This window comes from Brassica napus, chromosome C8, assembly GCF_020379485.1.
Source record: "Brassica napus cultivar Da-Ae chromosome C8, Da-Ae, whole genome shotgun sequence".
Classification (NCBI taxonomy): Eukaryota; Viridiplantae; Streptophyta; class Magnoliopsida; order Brassicales; family Brassicaceae; genus Brassica; species Brassica napus.
Genome location: NC_063451.1, coordinates 32,202,575 through 32,226,952, shown reverse-complemented (window position 1 = coordinate 32,226,952; position 24,378 = coordinate 32,202,575). Strand labels below are relative to the sequence as shown.

General features: G+C 31.1%; 1 long non-coding RNA gene across 1 annotated transcript; it reads left to right on the top strand.

Annotated features, from left to right (window-relative positions):
* Nucleotides 1-386: 386 nt before the first annotated feature.
* On the top strand, nucleotides 387-3,232 carry LOC125591557. The gene is made up of 2 exons (XR_007327616.1): nucleotides 387-1,489; nucleotides 1,621-3,232. It is a non-coding gene; the product is annotated as an uncharacterized LOC125591557 (long non-coding RNA).
* The last annotated feature ends 21,146 nt before the right edge of the window (nucleotides 3,233-24,378 follow it).

The window sequence follows — 24,378 nt, the reverse complement described above, 5'->3', positions numbered from 1 at the left end:
AGATCTAACATAATCAAATCATGATAATGTTAATCAGTCTATATATAGAATAATAGAATACATATAATCAAATTCATTGAAGAATCTAAACATTTAAATTTCGATCATCTAATTTTATATAATTTTAGTTTTTTATTTTTATTTTAACATATAATCAGTTTTTAAAAAAAATTGTTTTGAACAAAATTGTTTGAAAAAATCAATTTTTATAAAATTTTCGAATTTTCATTTAAAAGTTTTACTTTGAAATCCAAAAATTTGTTTTGTAATTATTTTTAAAATTATTATTTTAAAATTTGAATTATCAATTTTTTTTGAAAATCATAAACTCAATCTATCAAACCAAAACCAAAAGTCTAGATTATTTAAACATATATGATTATAATTATTTTTTACCTTTTTAATGAAATTTATTTTGGACATTTTGACACTTGTGTGCTATATTTGTAATAAAAAAATTCTTAGGAATACCACGGAAAATTTTACAACATCAAATACTAAAGAAAATTTTATATATCTTTATTAACTTTCTTTGTTCAACTAAAATTTAATTTTTGAAATTCGTTATTTTTGCTCTGGTGGTAGCAGTCCTGATTCTTTACATTTTGTTAATAACATTTAGAAAACACTTGCTTACCGATGGAATGCTAACTTTAGGTGCTGTATTTTTTTATTTTTTTTATAATTTAACTTTAGGTGAGATTTTAAATTTCATTTTTTGGTTTTGTATGGTGACCATTTGCTAAGAGAACAAAGGCTGGTTTTTGGTAATGATATAAATCTTCACTTTAGAGTTGCAGCTGCTTTGGGCGTTTTGACCAAACTTAAATGTAACACATAGAGACAAACTGAGATTTTTTCAATTCATGGTACCAAAAAAAATATGACCAAAAAAGTTTTTTTTTGTACGAAGCCATTGAAGATTTGCAAAGCCTATTGAGTGAGTGATCAAAGTCATAACTGCAAGTAAAATGAATATTTATTTGATATTCGGAAAGTCATCTATTTATGGAAAAAGTATATTTTATTAAAAATAAAAAGGAAGAAAAATGCAAAGAGTATTAGTAATGGAAAGTCCTACTTTATGCAGAAATCTCCGTCACACTCTCCTCTCTCCATTAGTACTTTGTTCTCTCTATCATCTCTACCATTTTTAATGTATGTCTCCATTTCCTTCACCGTCTTAATTCTCCTCCTCTCCTCCGTCGCCGCCGCTTTCATCCTCTTACCCTGCTGCAACGTGTCGGGCGGTTGGCTCTTCCGGGAAGTCTTGGACTTCATCTCATTGGCGAGACTCTGATCTAGTCGGAGCTTCCAAGACGGAGGATCCTGGGCCTTTCATCAAGGAGAGAATTTCCCGGAATCGATTTAAATGACGCATATATTTGGTGAACTGGCGATTTGCTCAGTTGACCCAAAGTCGAAGCAGTTTCTTATTCAATACAAAGAGAAGCTTTTGGATTGCTCTTATATTATCTCCCTTCAAATGGTAAGAACCAAACCATTTCGTACTCTGTTGCCGTTACTGGGGTTTCAGAGGGTTATAATGATTGTGATTTGAGAGGAAGAAAGTGAGGTGGTGAATTTAACTAAAGGTTACTCCATTATTTTTATGTGCAGATTCGATACCATAAAAGGAAGGGCGTATTGAATGTGGCGTAGTGGAAAGAGTCGTTTAATGGTACTGATGAGAATGTTACTTATGTTGATTGAATGCAAGAGTAAACTGTTCAGAGGTAATAGATTGAACATCAATCGACACGACGATGAAGATCAAAAAAAAAACTCAGATTAAATTGAAACGGTGAGTTTCATACTCCGTGGACACGTGTCGCGCTTACAATAGCCGATTTTCTGACGTGGAATCCTAGGTGGCTTCACCAGGAGTGATTCAAACATTTTTTTATATATAAAGATAACTTATATATTTGACTTTCCCTATTTCCTTTATTTTATTTTCATTTATAGATATCATTTTAAAACAACTTAAATTTATTATTTTCTACTACTGGCAATCAATTACTAATAAATAATAAAATTAACTTATTAAAATAGCAAACAATTCAGTTACTTTGTGTATAATATTTTAGAGTATTTATTTATGATATAGTGGCATGTAAGGTACTGTAATACATATGTAAAATAATAATACATTATATATGTATGTGTGTTTAACTAGTTTTGATTTTAGAATTTTATAATTTTGATTAATAAAATTTGTAGAATATTTTTAAAAATATTAAAATAAATTTATAAATCTTTTTATGAGTTGTAATAAATTACTATATATATTATTTTATTTTCAAATTATAATTAATAATATTTTATTAACAATTTTAATATCTATTAATATTTTACAAAAAATAAAATAAATGATTTTATTAATAATTTAATATTATAAAATATATTTATTGTGTGCCCCCGTCAAATACTTTTTCTGGATCCGCCATTGTACACTAGGGGCATTGCCCCCGCGCAAGCGCGGAGTTGTGAACATAGTTCTTGTTTCATCTCAATTTTTGTTAGGGTTATTGTAGCTGTGAATTTTATGTTTTGGGTTAATCATTGTTTTTCAAGTTTTTTATTGTTATATGGTTAAAGTTGTGATGATAACTGTGTCTGCACTGTTCTCCACTCATGAAGGACTAAACTGTGTTAGTAATGTGATTGATATAGTTCGTGGTGTTAGTTGTTGTGTCAGTGAGACTTATTGTTTGTTTGTCTTTTTAATTTGTTACTTGTACTGTTGAGATTACATAAATTATATTAAGGTTGTTGAGGGAATCTTTTGTTTCTGGATATTTTTTTCCAGTTTAGTTGTGTAAGTTGTGTGTATTAAGTAATATTTTTTTTTATTCTTATTATGTTGGTTATATGTTTTTTTTTATTTTTAAACTTGTTGTTTTTACCGGACCATTAAACCAAATGCATGAAGACTTGTATAAATAATTATAAAATGAGTGACAATTAGTATTTGGGTTTTAATGGGTTTTAAACGAATATATGTATTTCTCATAAGAAGACAATAGCATTGGCATGTTGACATTGAGTATGTAAGCTTATTTTCATAAGACAAGAAGAGTGAGCAGGTGGAGATGTTGTTGCCGCTTTTGTGTCTGTTGGGATTGTCTCTTGTATCTCATAGTGTGGTTATATTTGTTTCTCTTTTATTTGATGGGTAATATGTAAACAAAAGTCATTGTTAGTTGTATTTATCAGAGTTTGTAACTTACTATGCTTTATTGTTTAGGTAATTTCACTGATCTTGGTTGTCGTCTTCGTGTTCTTAGTAAGCATCTGCGAAAGTAAGTTTGTAAATTGTTAAATAGCTGGTCATGTAGTTTGTATTTGTTTACCTGGCTCAATGTATGTGTCGTTGAGTTTTAGTTGAGGTGATTGATTTGGTATATTTGTTTTGAAGTTTATTTGTAAGATTAGACAAAAAGAGAAGTGATCATTAATGATTCGTTTTTTTTGAGATTCTAGTTTTTTGTCTTTTGATTGTTTGGGTTTTTGTGGTTTCTTTTAAGCTGTAAAATAAAGATTTGTGTAAAATTATATTGATAAGTAAGAAAGATAAATTGACGACCACAAATTTTGGGTATGAAATATTTTTGATTATTGATGTTAGCACAATAGAGAAAGTAATAAAAATGGAATTATGTGTTGATTGTTTCTTACGGATCAATGAGGAGATGGATAACGACTTGAGTTGTTTTCTTGGTGAGGTCAGTGCCCTGGACAGAACAGATTTGTCCAACCACATCTGCAAGTTTAAATATCAGTTATGATATCGAAACATAATATAAACCCAGATGCAATATGATAATATATCTGGGGATTCTAGGTTTGTGTTCACAATCACTTGGAGATTGTCGAACAGTCTAATCTTGACTGGAGATTGATCTCAGGAGCACCCGTGATGACTTCATCAATAATGGTTAGTGAGATAAAACGAATGAGCAATGGATGATCAATTATCTTGTACATGCTTGAGCACCTAGCAACCTCAAAACGATCGACTTTCACAATGGAACATGCTTTCAAAGATGGCATGTAATGATTAGGCATCTGCAAATAATATTATTCAACAAAGAATCAGGAAATCAATTAAAACAATTATGTTAAATAAGTGTGATAGATCGAAGATTAACTTAGCTTTTCATTAACGAAGAGAACCGTGATTCCCACAAACTCTCTGTCTTTCTTGAAGTTCAGGGAATCCTAGAAGCGTTGAAGCCATAGGCTATGTTCTGACTACTACGACCAAGACGGAGACACTCGAAGGTTGAGTGACGGACGCCGGTTTGACGAACTGGAGAGACAGAGAGAAACATTTTCTAGAAGATGGTTAAATCTAAGAGGAATCAATGAGTTTTGTGGAGATGCAGATTGGGTTCATCAAAGATGAGAATCATACATATAGGGTTTACATAGGGGATACAAATCAGGAACATTTATGATCAAGCGATTTAAGATGTGGACATGAAGAGTTCACCGGTGAAAAAATAGATTACGAACAGATACACGGCACTTGTTTGAGACAATGATGAAAATAAATTCAAACTCATGTTAAACGACAACAGTTTACAATATGAGAAAACTATAATTGTGCAAAGTTGAGTTTTTTTCATATAACGTGATGAATCTCATTTAAAAATGAAACCCATAACACACTTGTAGGTCCTACCCTCAGAGGAAGTCGAAGAAGCAAGAGCTTCTGACCTTTATAAATATATAATAGGTTCGGCCATCAATGTACAAAGTATCATTTCGCTTAGTGGTATAAATGTCAATGTTTATACCTTAATAACCCGGACTCTAGCCATGGAGTTGACACATTTTCACATTTTTTAAAAGTGGGGCCCACAAAACGCTGATGTGGCGCGCTGAGGAGTGAAGAAAAACTCAACTATTATAATATAGATTCCACGGAAAATATATTTTACACAAAATTAAATAGAATTAAGTACATTTTACGAGTAGCAAGTATTAACAAAGCGGTACTAGTTGTTTCCTCCTACTTAGACCATCTCCAATATAACTCTATTTTGTCCTCTATTACAGTGTAACTTTTGCTCCAATGGTGTTGCTTTATAGTAGAGTTACTTTATTATAGAGTGAAATATAGAGGAATATCACTTTTTCACTCCAAATGTAGAGTAAAATATGACATTTCTATATATTTCACTCTAAAATATTCTTTAGCTAGGAATGCACGTTCTTTTCATAGATCTTTATGTTTTATTGGTTGTTCTATTCCGGTCTGGCTACCCAGACCATCTCAAGTTTGAGTAATAAAATAACCGTTTGATACCAAAAAAAAAACTCTATTATAGAATAACACCATTAGAGCAAAAGCTACACTATAATAGAATTGCTCTATTTTAGTGTAAATTATAGAAGAAAAAATAGAGTTTCGTTGGAGATGTTGTTATTAGTTGATCCATATTTATAATACATTTTTGCGATTTGTTATTCAACGTGACAACGAATAATACTAGTTATTTTTTTGAACAAAAAAAAATACCGTTTTTACAAACGAGTACGAGGCAAACAGCATGTCCAAGATAAGTACCAGATAATTTTACCCAGCCCTATCTGGTGACGGGTGAGTGGGAAGCCTGAGACTAGGAAAAAGTCTTTTTTTTTTCGTAAAAAAAAATATTTCAGTTACTCAAGTTTGAAGTGATCTAAGTTTGAGGTGATCTGGATAATCAGACCTGAATAAAACAACCAATAAAAAGTCTCTTTCCATATAAATATATATACATATATATGTTTTTTTTGAAATTTATAAATAATTAAATAATTGCGAAGACAAGAGTTAATAGTTATCTTTCTTAAGTTTTAAACAGTGACCAAAGAAAAAAAAAACAAAAAACAAGCGAAGAAAAACATTAAAACTCTAAATAGTGGCCAGATGAATAAGTGACAATAGTAAATTTTTATTCATTCTTTACATTTCATACCATTTATAAGGAATAAAATTTACCTATCATTCCCTCTATTTTTTCTAATTTAAAGAATTATAAAACAAGAAAATTTATTTTTAAATTATGGAAGGACTAATAAGTAACAAATATTTTTATTCATTCTTTTATTTTGTTTCATTTTTTTTATTGGGAACTAGTTCAAACAAAAATTTCTTATCATTTTAAAATCATTTCATTTATAAATATTAAATTTTCTTCTTATTATTTTATTTTAGGGAATCTTATAATACAATTTTTTCTCGCAAAATTTGAGAAAAACAATTATTCTTCTTTATTCCTACTATTTTATCTTATCTAGTTTTTCAAAAAAAAATTAACGTTTATGTGATGGTTATAGTTATACATTTTTTATATTACTAAATATCCTGATATTGTGATATGGAGTTGTACAAGATTTTTAAATATGATTTTACATATAACCAAACACACGGTCAAGTATACTAATGAACTATGTAAATGTGCCCAATACTTTCAAAATAAATTCCTAAAAACAAATTAATGCTACTATGGTCTAAATTAAAATTTGCTTGATTTTGACATCATTTACTTGCTTTCTTATAAGAGTATTTCTAATATATTAACATTTTGAAAATAGATCATAATCTCGAAACAGAGTTGCATTTTATTCTAATTCAGATTCTATTAAATTTTGGAGTGTCAATAGAATAATTAAATGATTATTCTATTTTATTTAAATAGAAAAGGGAATGAGGTTGAAAAATATTTTAAACAAAACTGGAGTTTGAAGTGAAAAATGAAATGAAGTTAAAAGTATGCAATTGAAATTTCATCTTGTGCATCACATGTTATTGTTAATTATTATATAAATAATTAAGGAAAAATTTCATGTTTACCACTTTCATGGTATCATTATTTATCTTTATCACCACTAAATTGATATTTTCAAAAATATTTTTTCATTAAGTGGCAAAAGACTTTTATACCATTTTTCTCTATATATTTACTAAATAATTATTTAAATAAATAAAAAATATAAATTATGTTTACTAAATTATAATTTACTAAATTATGTTTTCGAATTATATTTTTTCAAATTTGATTTTTTTCTGAATTGTTTTCGAATTTTTTTTTTTGAATTTTTTTTCGAATTTTTTTTTCAAATTTCTTTTTTTGAAAATCAAAAATTATGTTTGAAACTAATTTTTAAATTTTTTTATATTTTTAAGTATTTATTTATATATTTATTAGAATCCTAAATTTTATATTCCTAAAATACTTCTCCACCCCTCAACACTAAATCCTAAGTCTATATTAGTTAATCTTAGAGGTATAAATGTTTTTTATTTTTTATTAAAAGTGATAGTAAAAATGATTAGTATATATACGAAAAATGGTAATATATATGTGGTATTTGTTTTTCCCAATAATTAAACTTGCTTAAGAATAACGCTGACAATTTAGCACTTTTGAGGGGGCGGAGGTCTGAATTCCGAAAAGTCTCATTCTTCATTAATAAGTTAATCTTTTTGGGTCAGAGTTAATCTAAAAATATTTTCCAAAGTATAATATTATTATATTTTTAAAGCATGCAGATAGATAATTGTATATGAGGTTGCCTTTTACAGTTAAAAAAACCGCATTCCCTCCTTCTCTGGTTTCAAGGCACTGCCTTTTCTGGGTTTCATGATTTTGATTCCTCTGTCTTTGCTTTTTTATTGTCCTCTGACTGTCATCACTTTAATAATGTACTCGAGAATAAAGCTCATGTTATTAGCAATTTAGTAATCTACTACCTCCGTTCCTGAAAGTAAGATGTTTTAGAATTTTTTCTTTTTCCACAAAGATAGATTTTCTAAATTGTTAAGGTACTTTTTTATACTTTTGAGGAACATTAATTGAAAATATTTGAATTGATTAAATTTCATTGGTGGAAAGTTATTGGAAAGTTTATAATAAAGTAAAAAATAAATTAAATTATAAACATTTATTAAATTTTTAATAAGCGTGCATACTCTAGAAAATCTTACTTTCAGGAACAGAGATAGTATATACTTACGGTGTGTATCCTGTATATACAAGACATGGACTGCCGAAATTCTCTTTCTTTACAAACCCAATAAAGCTCATGTTATTAGCAATTTAGTAATCTATATACTCCCCCAAATGCAGTCACGAACAGCCTTTTCCTTTTGCCAGTAAGTTCAGTTGACTAGAAAGACAATATTAATTATTTGCAGAAATTGATAAACAAAGCAATTGTTCTCAAGGATGAATATTTTGGTGAAATCTAATTTTAAAAAGTTTACATATAACAAATCTTCGAACAGAAAAATGTAACAAATATGCAAATAGGTTGTCCCCGAAAGTGAATATATTCAAGAAAACATATAACGACGACCGAAATCGTAGTTGATTCTTCGTAAAAAACACATTACGACGAAATAACCTTGAGTTTGGTTTATGTATATATGTATAGGGAATTATATTTCCTCGTAAAAAACACATTAGCGAGTTTGGTTTATGTATATATATATAGGGAATTATATTTCCTCGTAAAATCCTCGTAAATTTACAAATAATCAACCATTTCCCGCGTTTTTGTTTTAGGTTTCGTCATAAAATCCACGTAACATTACGAGGAAGAACCAGATCCCGCGGTTTCATTTTACGAAGAATAAACCAGATCCTGCGTTTTCGGTTTACGAGGATTTTACGACGAAAAATGTTATGTGGAATAAATCATGTCCCGCGTTTTCAGTTTACGAGAACTTTACGACAAAAGCTTTATATATTACGAGTAATTTACGACGAAATATGTTACGAGTTATCAACAAGATCCCGAATTAACGACGACTCAATCTGAATCTCTAAAACCCCAAACCCTAAATTCCTTAACTTATAAACTTTATACTCTCTAATCCCTCAATCCATAAATCTCTTAACATTTTGCCCAACTCTAAAATCAGTTTATAAAATTTAATTTTCATAATTAAACAAACCAAACACATGCATTAAGTCTGAAATTCATCATTTGATTTATAAATGGAAAAAATTACATCATTATTCGGATACATCATCGACATTCGAGTAATCTCTACAAACATCATCAAGTTTGAAATTCTCCACCGATTATTCGTCCGCGAGGTGCAACTTTGATAACTGCTAACCAAGTTATGCCACAGTCTTTCAGCCGAGGGTATGAAATGAAGCTAACTTGGTATTCTTGCAAAGCTAATATGAAAGACTCTAATTTGTTGTATCTTTGTCCAGAATTGACATCAACAACACCAAATTTGTTAAACCGAACACCTTTGTTGACGACAGGGTCGAACCATTCACATTTGAAGAGGACATATTTCAGATTCAATAACCTTGGGAATTCTACTTCAATAATCTCCTGCAAAATCCCATAGAAATTTATCTCGCCTTTCACACATATTCCATATTTACTTGTCGCCCGCTATCTATCATACTCATATGCATGAAAGTAAAGCCTCGTGTGAATACATCGGTGATGTTGTGACCTTTGCAACTGGATCTTGAACTAATTTGTGAAACCATGGAGGGGTAAGATGGATCGTCGTATTCAACCTACAAAATAAAGACAACATCAAAATTATTCATATTAATCAAGAATAGAGATGTATGCCATATTAATCAAGAATAGAGATATACTCAAAACTTTTTCGTTAGAAAAACGTAAAACATTTTGTCGTAATATAGAAGCTAATTTTACAACTACTTTACGACGAAATTAAAATTCCTCGTAAACTAACTTCAATTGTAAATCGACGTACAATAGAAGTAAATTTACGAGCTATTTTTTCCTCATAAAATTTCCTAGCTACGCAGAAGTTTTCTTGTAGTAATAACACATAGGTCGGGTAGTGATTAATCCAATTCAACACACAGTTTCTGAAACTCCTAGTAAGTATCTATTATGGAATTTTCTTATTGCAAGCAGCAATGATCTAAATCTTGAAGCAATTTAACACAATAGTAATTTAGTGTATATCTAATTACATGACATGTCAAGTTTGGTGGAAAGAAAGCTTTAGCTTGGAATATTGTGGATATTAATCAATTTAACGTATGAAAAAGCACTGAGATTGAACTGAAAAAGTTGGTTGATGGAATCGACATAATGTTTTGCATATGGAAAGAATATCCATGTGCTTTTAGAATAAGCCCGATCGATCAAAAAGTTTGATCCATCCTTTAACTTTTTCGTTACTTTTAAATTTAAATGAACTTAATACATACACTGGTGACTGACCTATATGAACGAGCATCATTTATGTTGTAAAGGAATCACCAATTTGGAAGAAAATTAACAAAATGGGTTGAGCTGTAAGGAGATTTTGGGAAAGATGTAAAGTTTAATATACCCAATACGCAGCTGTTTCATATTGAAGCTAAACAATAAGTATCTGTGTCTTTGCCACAAGGTCGAATATATTGGAGGCTGGAGGATTTGTGTTACTCGGCAGTCCTCCACAATGTTCAATTGAAAATTCAGAAAACCCTATCAAGAAAAATTTGCAAGTGTATTTTAAAATTTTGTATTAACGCTAATGTGATTCTACTAGTTAGATATATAGTCCTGTTAATCAGTTTTTATAAAATACATATCTATTTTATACGTTAAATTTATTGAAAGTGTAACACTTTTTCAATTCATAAACTTTGCTATTTAATATAGAGGAGCATGACAAAGAAGGGTGATTGCAATCAGATCTTGAAAGGCCTTAAGAGCATCATTAACGCAGAGTTCTTAGTACAAATTCTTAGCAGAATATAAGAACCCGGCTCTTAACTTTTAACTGAAAAAGTTAAGAATCGGCTCTTAAATGTGTATCTGTTTTGTAGTCTTTTTTTTTAATGAGCCTCTTTTAACAAAACTGTTTTTTTTTAACAAAACTGTATTTTCTTCTGTTGTTTTTATCATTGACGAAAAACTTTTATCACTCTATCAATACCTTGAACTTATGTGATTCGGAGGTTATCGGAAGAATCATTGTAAAATGAGATAGTAGTTGTCTTCCAAAATTTGGTTGTCAAGAAGACGCATAGCTTTGAAATGGAGAATTGTAATATGGATAGCCATCTAGAGTACTAGCTTCAATATTGTTTTTCTATAAGAATAACGATGAAGCAAGATTGAGCAAGATTGTTCTATTATACACTTTACATATATATACCTCGTTCATCTGGATTACAATATTTGTTTAATATGATTTTTTGGAGGAATGTTCAATAAATTTTGTTGATCCATCCTTACTTTTTTCTACTTTGTGGATAGTAAGATAACGATTAAACTATTATAAACAGTAAATAGTTATTATTTATTTAATTAATGGATTAAATAGTAATAAATATGATAAAATAGTGTGAATAAATTAGCATAAAATCATCAAAATAAATGTATTCTAGTAGTAAAATCATCACATTGCAAAACAATTATTCTGTTTCCATAAAATTTTGGCAGTTATAAAAAATGGCACTGGATGAAATACATATAATTGTATTTCTTTTGCTTTGCTAATCGAGTTATAAAACAAATATGTACGAAGAAAATAGCAAGCTAAAGATTGTAAATATTAAAAATCTTAAGTTGGTTTAACCTTTCTCCGTATAACATTGGATGTAGGTACAGTTCAAAAAACAAAATTAACTCCACACCAATCAAAATGACACATAGATTATTAATTAAAATATATTAAATTAAATAAAAAATAAAAAACGTTAATTTTAACGACGTTAACGCTTCCAGCTAAACCCTAAACCTTAAATCTTAAATTCTAAACCCTATACCCTAAATTCTAAACCCAAATCCAAACCCCTAAACCCAAACCCTATACCCTAAACCCTAATCTTAGATCCTAAACCCAAATTATATACCCTGAACCCAAAAACTAGACTATAAACCTAAACTATATACCCTAAACCCAAACCGTAAACCTTAAACCCAAACCATAAACCTTAAACCCAAATTATGTATCCTAAACCTAAAACATTAACTATAAGTCCAAACGGTAAATCATAAACCCAAACCGTGAATCATAAACCCAAAACCTACACCCTAAACCAAAATCATATACCTAAAATCCAAATGGTAAACCCTAAACTCAAACCCCAAACTTAGATGCTATAGGGTTTGGGTTAAGGTTTACGGTTTGGGTTTAGAGTCTAAGACTTGGGTTTAGGGTATAGGGTTTAGGTTTATAGTGTATTTTTTGGATTTAAGGTATATAATTTGGGTTTAGGATCTAGGATTAGGGTTTAGGATTTAGGATTAGAGTTTAAGGTTTACGGTTTGGGTTTAGGGTGTAGGACTTAGGTTTAGGGTGTAGGATTTGGGTTTAGGGTTTAGGATTAGAGTTTAGGATATAGGGTTTGGGTTTAGGGTTTAGATTTGGGTTTAGAATTTAGGATATAGGGTTTAGAATTTAAGATTTAGGGTTTAGGGTTTAGCTGGAAGCGTTAGCATCGTTAAAATTAGCGTTTTTATTTTTTTTAGCTATTTTTGTTTAATTTAGTATTTTTTAATTAATAATTTATGTATCATTTTGGTTGATCATAAATGGTGGAGTGAATTTAAATGTTCAATCTACGAGATGAAACTAAATACTGTCCAAAAAAAAAACATTGGATGTAGGTAATTTAAAATGTTCTGCCCCTAAGTGTTGTCATAAAGGTATTTATGTACCATAAAATAAGAGAGGAGAAAGTCTCAAGGGAATAAGATAGGGTTAGGATATTTGTTCAAAGCCCAAAAATATAAAGAAAACAGAAGCTAGAAAACATGTTGTTCAAAGTAGTAATGATAATTTCCTCCCCTACCTCTGACTTCTATTCTTCCCTCATCATCATTACAGCCTCACCCCTCTCTCTCTCTCTCTCTTCCTTCACTTTTGTTCCCCACCACATCATGATAATGATGATGATAATTCATCATCTCCATCTTCGTCGTCTTCTTCTCCTTCTTCTTTCTCTTCACCTCCCAAGTCCCAATACCAAAGAAGAAGACATAATCACACAAACCCAAGATCAAGAATCCCAAGAAAAAGAAGAAGTTTTTGATTATCATCATCATCAAGATTTTAAGATTAGGGTTTGCCTCATCTCTCTCTACTTTTTCATATAGATCGATTCTTGATCATCATCATCCTATATCATCATCCACGTGTGCGTACGAGATCCGAAAGGGGAATCAAGCGTCTCGGTCCGATCCTTCGCTGTTTTAAAGCGATCTTCATCTCGATAATATCATCAAATCAAGTGTCTTTGTTACATCTCTCTTTTCTTTATGTGTGTTTTTTTATTTTAAGTACCTTTTGTATTTTCTTTTGGCTTCACGACTACCTTTTGTTCTTCTATTTGCTTATTTTTCTCCTCTAGATTTCTCTCTTATCACGATGGTGTTTTCGTTTGGTTTATTTAGATTTATGAAGCTACATGTATCACTATGTTCTTTTTCAAATTATGTTCAAGAAGTTAAACTCCATATTATATGATGGTTATTTACATTTTGGGAAAACTTCAGTTCCGATGTAATCAATCGCTCGAATCATGAATAATACAACACAAGGTAAATTAAATCTTCGATATGGGAAGGTATTTAACAGTTTATCATAGACTATGATATACAAATAAAAATGTGTATAAAATATGTGTATATGATGAATTTGTTGGTTGGGGTAGGGATGTTGTTAACTACGGATACATATAAACACAATAACCGTGGTGGATGATATTTCATGAATTTTAGAGCATGAAAGTGTTCTTGTCATGTATATCTTTATATATATGCATAACATATATAGATCGATATAGTAGATCGTTGCTTTATACAAATGATAGTGTCGCTTTGGTTGGTCAAAGAAAGTTATGATAGCTAGTGTGACGAAGAAATCTGTACGTACATAACTGCTTTACGTATAGTTCTATCGAACATATTTATGGACATATAAGCAATTGCATGAATTTTCTCAAGACAGCATTTATTGCTCAGATCTAATTTGTTTTTGTCGGTTTTTGTCTTTGCACCAAACCCAAGTCACCCAACGTACGTTTTATGTTTTTGTCGTCGATCCTTACCGTATATTTCATTTTAAAATATAGTAACTCTATTATATAGTTGGTTTTACTCCAATGGTTCACTCCATAATATAGTTGAATATAAAGTAATGTTATTTTTTTACTCTATATTTGGAGTAAAAAAACAACATTACTTTATATTTCACTCTATTATATAGTAATTCTAAGTGAACCATATTGGAGCAAATCCAACTATATAATAAAATTACTTTATTTTAGAATGAAATATAGATATAATTTTTGTGTGTTGCTGGAGTTGCTCTTATAATTTGATCTGTTTTAAAATAAATCAAATTCCATAACCATAACTAAAGAAAAACTACTTCTAATTTGTATGCATATTTAGTAACATCACCCTTAAATATTAGGATTCAACAACTTTCAATATATAAAAAGCTGTCGACTATCTTTAGTTACAAAACATACGAAGTCCAATAAATAGTAATATTGATACTATACTTTCAATAATATTATTTTCACTAACAAAATTAATGGAAATGAACTATATATGGTCAGTAGTTTAATTAATTTTTTTAACATAATCTTAGCATTGAAACGGACTCCTTTTCGTCATTGAGTTATTAGATTGACGTGGATGAACTATGGTTAGTAGTATAATTAATTTAATATATAACTATAAATATATTCATATTAAAAATAAAAGAAAAATCCATGTTTAAAAATATAATAAAGCTTTTCAAGAAAAAATATTTCATCTATATTATTATTTGAGAAGTGAATTTTCTGATTTGGATTTTCTCCGTAATTTTAGGTTTAATAATATTTTTAACTTAATTATTAATTTTAATAAATAATTTAACGATAATTTATCATTATCATGAAAATAATTAAAAATTGTAAGGATACTATCATAGTTAAATATATATTATATTTACTTTAGTAATAATAAAATATTATACATATGTTTATATTTTTTATTTTTTTTTCAACAACATACAGACTCATACATATACATATATTTATATTATATTTGGTTTAGTAGTATTAAACCAATTCTATTTTAAAAAACATATCACATAAGATAGAATGAATCATCTAACTTTTAAAATAAATTTCTTAAGAAAATCGAAATCATTCATTGTGATAATTTCTGGAAAAAAAAACACAAGAATTCAAAATTATTTATATTATTATTTATGAAGTGATTTTTTCGTCCTCACGTTAAAAACTAAAATGATTAAAATCGTTAGTATCCTTAAAAAAACAGTTATATTATAGTTTTAATATATAATTACCCTAAATTTAAATCGAATTTCATTAATTTGAAAATCATCATTATCGAAAAAAAATCTATATTATGTTATCAAAAAATATTTTACATCATAATATTTTTAAAATAAATATAAATTTGTGTATATGGTTTTATGTATATATGGATGTTTTCAGGTTTATTTAACATAATAAAATATAATATTTTTATCATATATAAAAATTTCATATTTAATTAATTATAAATATTTCAAAAGCATGAAAATAATTTATTCGGATAGTTTTTCAATTGATAACATATTTATTTACATTTTTTTGTAAAATTAGTAAACCCGCAAGTACGGGTAAAACACCTAGTTTCATATTAAAATATAATTTAAACAATTTTATAACAAGTTGGAGTTACGACATATAAAAAATACAATAATATTAAAATTAATAATTATCTGAATATCCAATTCAAACATTAAAATTTTAAAAAATTTAAGTGACAATTTAAATAAAATTATATTACTATCGGTCACTCATTGGTTCAACATGTAGCATTTGATTTCAATGGTTTTTGTGTGTTTTAAGTTTTTAATTAATTGATATTTCTTAAAACCTATTATTGGGTTTACCGGTTTGACTGCGGGTCTGAATTGAATTTAAACGGCTGATTTTAATACAAAATATTTTAAATAGATAAAATCCTTACAAATTAACCAAAAAATATTAATAGAATTTTACATCATAAAATATCTTGTGTTTTGAAAGCGTGGAGCAGAATCTAGTATCTAATATTTTATTTAAATCAGGATTATGACCAAGTTATAAACGATTAGTCCAAACATTAAGTAACTAATTAATTAATTTTATGTGTTATACGGTTAATATCCCACTAAACGATTTTTTGGAACCCACAACATTTCGTTGTTACGGTCAAACATCAATTCATCCTTTATCATATACCGAATTCATTAATTTATAGAATATAATAAACTCTTGCGTTTATCCTTTATTTTATTGATGCAATATTTTACAGTATACCTCATCCTCATATTACATTATTACTCACAGACACGGTATAATGTTAATTGTATCAATACATCCCTAATACATCCCTCGATGAATAAGATAATAGGTTTATGTGAGGATTTTATAAATGAGTTTTAAAAAGTGCATCACTTTAGCATGTTTCATCAAATGTATTTAGGGTAATTCTCTCGAGTAACCTCTTTTTAGTTTTTGTCACAAAAATAGCTCTCAAAAAAGAAAATGACCAAAATAGCCTCTTTTATTTTGAAACTTTTAATTTTTAATTTTTATTTTTTAAAATTTGAAACCATATCCCCAAAACTTTATCTCTTAACTCTAAATCCTAAGTTTATATTAATTAACCATAAGGTAAAAATGTATTTTTATCCTTTAATAAAATTTATTTTGGTCATTTTCTTCATCGATGACTATTTTGTGATAAAAACTTAAAAAATGATATCCTAGAAAATTTCTCATGTAATTTATGTTCGGAAAATATAAAAGCAGAACATTTAGATTCCTAATGCAATTTCAATACCTTATCATCATATTATATAGGTTTATTTATAATACTTACCAAACATTTGATATAAATATAATTTATTTCTACATTTTTTGTAAAGACTATTAATCTTAAAATTTTCGATCAACATATACCATTTGAACAAATTTGGAAAAAAAATCTCAGGTTATTACAATATAGATCCAAAAAATGTTGAAAATTAACATTACTTCTTTTTTTAAAAATTAAATTAAAATTGATACGACCCATGAAAAGGGCATCGGAGATTTTTACATGGTTACGTCGAAACGTCGGAAAACTCAAACAACACGAGCATAAAGCAAAGAAACAAAACAAGCAAAACACAACATAGACCTAGATCTAAAAGAGAGATGAAACTTAAGCGAGGGAAAGAAGACTAGGAGACATGAAGCCCCACCTCCTACGAACACGAAAGGGTGACACTCCGACGTCGCCGCAACTTCACACCGACCGGCGTGTTCGGAACCGGCCGTAGATCCATCCACGACTAATCTTCATAGTCAGAGCCTTCCCCGAAGGAGTCCTGCAGCCCCGTAGCGCCGGTTTCCAGTGGAGGAGCCGACTCTCAAACCATCCTCCGCAAAGCTCCGCTGCAGCCTCGCCGTCGCACACGTCTTGAGCACCGCACACAAACCCTAAGTCCTCCGGCCAAAAGAAGCTTCGCATCTAAGAGATCCAGATCTTAGAGAATCGCCATCCCTAAGAGAGGTTCGTCGACGTCGGAAACCTTCACAGCACCGGCAGAGAAAACAAAATCCTAGCCCCAATAACTAACATGCGAGAAAACCAGTTGGCCTCCGCCGTCCTCAAGCAGAGAGCGACAAACCAGTCTCCGACGATTTACCAGGACATGTATTTGAACTAGAGGACCACTGCTTCAGTGACTTAACCGCCGCAGAGAGAAGAAGAGTTTGCGCCACCTTGACCACGAAACCTTGTCGATTGAGCACAGGATCCGATGAGCGAACAAGAAAAGGGGTGGGAGGGAGCAACCTCACGTACCAACGTCAAACGCCATTGGTCGGAGGCGCTCCTCCCAGATCTGAAATCGAAAATTTTGAGAGAGAATACAAGTGGGCACGTGAACACAATCGCCACTCAAAGGCCTTATTGGATTTGGTAGATCAACTTGGATTTAAGTTAACATTACTTCAACATAATACAATACAATATCATCTGAAATTTTGTAACATATTTAAAATTTCATTAAAAAGTTTCATCAATAGTTTTTGAACCAAAAACATGAAAATATTTATTAACTAACTGTGAATTCAATTATGATTTATATAATAAAACAAAAATATATGATATTTTTATATATAAGTTTTAACTGACTATTACAATTTTTAGGATTATTCCGTTAAACATACAAAGTTTTATATCAAATAAGAGACATGTTGAAAAAATATATTAAATTATTTTTATGATAACAATTAAAAATTAATTTTGACCAATGTAAAACTGATTAAGAAAACATATTAGCTTATTTTACTCTTATATTGATCAAAATAAAATCAATGCGAAATAGATGAAATAGATGGATTAACCCACTTAATGAAACAAATAAAATAAAATGTGTATAAATTTAAACATAAATCTATTTTATTAAAAGAGGATCACTATTATCTTTTATCCAATACTACTTATAATATTATTATTTTTGCCGATTGATCCAGCTTTAAATATATTAACTGCCATTTTCTACATATTTATACCTATTACGAAATATAAATATAATATAACTTTCCTTTTAATTCATATATTCTAGGGATCCATAACTCTCATATATACTAATTAAAATTCATGAATATATTATATAATTAAGTGAAAATAAGGTTTAAGTGAAAATTCACAAAATAATGTAGAATAGTGGTAGTTAATTTAATATTTATCGATAACTATTATCTATATTAATAATTTATATTAAACGACAGTCAAACAGCGGTTCTTCGTTTAATAATAAAGTATGAATAGTATGTTTAAGATTTAACCATTTCAAAACTCATTAATTATTCATTAATAATTATTATATATATATTAATTTAATATTTACAAAATTTAACCACTAAAATAAAATCAGGTAGAAATAACAAATGGTCAAATAAAAAACTATAATGTCGGTTTGAATTATCTCAAATCTTCAAAATTTTAGTTCAACTTAAAATAACAAAATAAATCATATAAATCAAATTTAACAAAATTATCGAAAAGGTTTAAAACACACAAAATGAATTTTTATCAATACAAACTGGTTAAAAAATATAAAATAAGGTGAAATAAGTTTAACAAACGGGTTAAATAACAAAATCATAATAAGGGTCAGAATTATTTGGAATCCTCAAAAATTTAATCCTATTTCAAATAAATAAATTTAAGATAAATTTATTAAAATATTTTAAAATATATAACGTATGAAAAATCATAATTTTCTTTATATAAAATAAAAATTATGTAACATAGACATTAAGGTGAAGCTACTTGCGCTTGCATCGCGTCCCTTAGAGTCTCACTGAATTTTTCACTAAAATAGACACCTTATTTCCAATACTGTTGGTTACACCGTAGGAGCTCCACTCGTGAACTGCAGAATAATATGAAGAATGAACCAAATTTTGTTACGGGGTATTTCTGTTGCTTGATTATTCCATGTTTTATATGATTTTTGTCCTTACCTTTGGGTATACTTCAGTGGCGGTGTCAAAATATTTAGCACGAAATGAAGCATCGCCATGCTTCTTGTAGTCCATATTCTCTTGCATTTCACCCGTCCACATCTGGAATGAACACTGGCGCCGAGATAATTAATATATTCACAGAATCAGCAGCAACATATACTCTTATATCTTGTTTACTAGTCTAAGCACGGGGTAGGCCTGGGCGTTCGGGTCCTCGGGTCGGATTCGGATCGGATCGTTGCGGGTCCGGGTCCTTCGGGTCTAAGAGTTTAGGACCCGATAGGGTAATTTGAAATACTCGGTTCGGGTCTTCTCGGGTCCGGGTCGGGTTGGGCCTTAGATAGTTAGACCCAATATGATAATTAGAGTTTGTCGATCTGGATTCGGTTCGGTTGCGGATCGGGTTTGGTTCGGGTCATGTCGGGTCCAACCCAAAAAAATACCCAAAACACACAGAAAATATCTGAAAATATTTAAATACTCAAAATTAGGAGAAACTTTATCTAAAATCTGATCCAACTAGGACATGAAAAATATCCGAAATTTTATCTGGTTATCCCAATTATATTTTTGAAAAACTAAATTTTTATCCGAAACCCAAAACCATACTCAAAAACTAAAATTTGAAACTTAAAAAAATACCGATAATACCAAAAATAAACTGAAACATCCATATATACCTAATATATACTAGAAGTTTCGGGTTTTTGGGTACCCCACTCGGGTCTCGGATTCGGTTCGGGTCCAAAACTCGTGGGTCCTTCACAACAAGACCCAATAGGGTAAAAAGATCGGGTCGGTTTCGGATCAGGTCGGGACTTTTCGGGTCGGTTTCGGGTTGGATCTTCGGGTCCAGGTAAAATGCCCAGGCCTAGCGCGGGGTAAACATTATATATCAACTTAATTTTATGTGTTATGTATTTTTACATGTTATGAAATAATAAATATATATTGAATAATTAAAAGTCAATAACTATTACATATATAATTAAATCACTACAAGAAAACACATGCTTAACGACGAAAATTAACGAGGAAAAACAATTCTCCTAAATTTGCGTCGAGTTTACGACGAATTTACGTGAAAAACTAAAGTCATCGTTATTTCCTCGTAAAGTGGATGTAATTTTACGAGTATTTTACGAGGAAAAACTATTTCCTCGTAAATACGACGTAAAATTTGCGTGGTATTTACGAGGGAATAGTTTACGTGTATTTAGCGAGGAAATTTTTGAATCCACCAACTTTATAGGTGTTACACGTTTTTTTTGCCCACCTAATTAATTTTCGTCGTAAATTCATAGCAAAATTACAACTACCAGATTCGAATTTTCCTATAAATATGGATGTTTGAACATCATTTTAAACACACCAACAACAAAAAACGTGAAAGAAAAAAAATGGCTGGCTTCGGGACTATTTACGAGTTGCGGAAGTAGATGTATATGCATAGAGATGCTAACGGGAGAGTGACGAAAGAATACCTTGCGGGTCTGGAGACATTTATGCATCAAGCAGATTCAACACCGCTCGCCCAAGAAAGTGGTAAGATGTTCTGTCCTTGTCGGAAATGCAACAATTCGAAACTGGCAAATCGTGAAAATGTTTGGAAGCATTTAATAAATAGAGGTTTCACGGCAAATTACTATATCTGGTTTCAACATGGAGAAGGTTTTAATTATGATCAGAATGAAGCTAGTAGTAGTAATAGCAATTTTCAGGAAAAAGAACCGGTTGATCATCATTTGCATAATGAACATAGTTACCATCAGGAGGAGATGGTAGATTATGATAGGGTTCATGATATGGTAGCTGATGCATTCGTAGCTCATGATGAAGATGAAGAACCTAATATAGATGCAAAAAAGTTTTACGAAATGTTAAACGCGGCGAATCAACCACTTTACAGTGGTTGTAGAGAAGGTCTCTCTAAATTGTCGTTAGCTGCTAGAATGATGAATATTAAAACTGATCACAATCTACCTGAAAGTTGCATGAACGAATGGGCGGACTTGTTTAAAGAGTATTTGCCGGAAGACAATGTGTCTGCTGATTCTTATTATGAGATTCAGAAACTGGTTTATAGTCTTGGGTTGCCTTCGGAGATGATAGATGTTTGCATCGACAACTGCATGATCTATTGGGGAGATGATGAGAAGCTAGAAGAATGTCGATTCTGCAAGAAGCCACGATTCAAGCCGCAAGGACGGGGACGTAATAGGGTACCGTACCAAAGGATGTGGTACCTACCAATTACAGACAGATTGAAAAGATTGTATCAATCAGAGCAGACTGCTGGAAAGATGAGATGGCATGCCGAGCATACTCAGACGGATGGTGAGATGACTCATCCATCAGATGCAAGAGCCTGGAAACATTTCAACAAAGTACATCCAGATTTCGCTAGCAATATCCGGAATGTGTATCTCGGATTATGCACAGATGGATTTAGTCCGTTCGGAATGTCAGGGAGACAATATTCATTGTGGCCAGTCTTTCTTACTCCATACAACCTGCCACCGGAGATGTGCATGCAACGGGAGTTACTATTCTTGACCATATTAATACCTGGTCCGAACCATCCAAAAAGGTCCCTGGATGTTTTCCTACAACCACTGATAAAAGAGTTGAAGGATTTGTGGTCAACAGGGGTGAGGACGTATGACTGTTCAACGAAGACGAATTTTACGATGCGAGCGATGCTTTTGTGGACCATAAGTGATTTCCCTGCCTATGGGATGTTGTCTGGATGGACTACACATGGGAGATTAGCTTGTCCATATTGTAATGGAACGACAGATGCGTTTCAACTGAAGAATGGTAGGAAGACAAGTTGGTTTGATTGTCACCGTCGATTTCTTCCCATTGGCCATCCTTACCGAAGAAACAAGAATTTGTTTAGGCACAAAAGGGTTGTGAGAGACACTCCTCCTCCATATCTAACTGGAGAACAAATTGAAGCGCAAATCGACTACTACGGAGCTAACGAAACAGTTCGTTGGGGTGGTAATTGGCATGTCCCTCGTAATATGCCAGATTCTTACGGTGTTCATCACAACTGGCACAAGAAGAGTATATTTTGGGAGTTGCCATATTGGAAGGATCTTCTTCTGCGCCACAACCTCGATGTGATGCATATAGAGAAGAATTTCTTTGAGAACATCATGAATACAATATTGAATGTCCCAGGGAAGACAAAAGACAACATAAAATCGAGGTTGGACTTGCCGGATATTTGCTCAAGAAGCGAGTTACATATTAAAAGCAATGGACAAGTTCCCGTTCCGATATTCAGATTATCTTCAGAAAAAAAGTCGGTGTTGTTCAACTGGGTGGCATCAGAAGTGAAGTTCCCCGATGGGTATGTTTCGAATCTCTCTAGATGTGTTGAAAAGGGTCAAAAGTTCTCCGGGATGAAGAGTCATGATTGTCATGTATTTATGCAACGACTACTGCCCTTTGCATTTGCGGAGCTACTTCCAACAAACGTACATGAAACACTTGCAGGTACGTAGTGTATTATATCACAATATTTACAAAATAATATATGACTAACAATGTGTTTAATTTTTTTTTGAATATAAATGGCATTGGAGCATTTTTCAGGGATCTGAGCACACGTACTCTTAAAGAAGAAGTTGTGGAACAGCTTCAGGAGAACATTCCCATCTTATTGTGCAACTTGGAGAAGATATTTCCTCCCGGATTTTTTGACGTCATGGAGCATCTAGCTGTCCACCTCCCATATGAGGCATTGCTTCGTGGACCTGTACATTACGGATGGATGTATCAGTATGAGCGAGCCATGAAATATTTGAAGGGAAAAGCAAAGAACCTCGCCAAAGTTGGTTCTATAATTGCTGGAAGTTTGACGGAAGAAGATTCTCACTTCACATCGTACTACTTTGCGTCAAAAGTACGTACACGGAGAAGAGCTCCAAGAAGATATGATGATGGTGGTGTTGCGCCAACATATGCAGTTGCTGGTGTTCCAGACATCTTTAGCCAGATTGGGCGACTCGGTGGGAAGTCTAAAGAGGTTTGGTGGTCGAGTGAAGAAGACGCTCATAGTGCACACACCTATATTCTACTCAATTGCGAAGATCCATTGATGCGTTATTTTGAAAGGTAACATATATTGACACTTCGAAACACATATAAGTATAATTAATTGTATAATTGCGAGAGATTCATTCCTATAAAATGTGATTTTACAGCCTATTTGTTTCTCAAGTCGAAGAAACATTTCCTGGTATATCCACAAGTGACGTAGACAAAAGGAAAGATCAACACTTCATTAAGTGGTTGCGGAATCAGGTATTAACTAAAACTTTTTTTTCATACATTATCTGTATTTCATTAACATTCTCTTTATTTTTGCAGGTTGATTATGACGACGACGATGCAGATTATCCTAAGTGGTTACACGAAGTAATTCAATCTCCACTTGTAAAGGTCACCACATCACAGATGTATTTCACACGAGGCTATACTTTTCATACATATGACTATGGTAGACAGCGGGCGACCAGTAACTATGGAATATGTGTGAAAGGGGAAACAGATTTCTACGGGATCTTGACGGAGATTATTGAAGTCGAATTTCCAGGGATACTGAAGCTGAAATGCGTCCTCTTCAAATGTGAATGGTTCGACCCCGTCGTCAACAGAGGTGTTCGGTCTAACAAATTCGGTGTAGTTGATGTCAACGGTGGACGAAGGTACAACAAATTCGAGCCTTTCATCTTAGCTTCACAAGCAGACCAAGTTAGCTTCCTTCCATACCCTCGGATGAGAGATTCAGGTATAAATTGGTTAGCAGTGATCAAAGTTACACCTCGAGGACGAATCATCA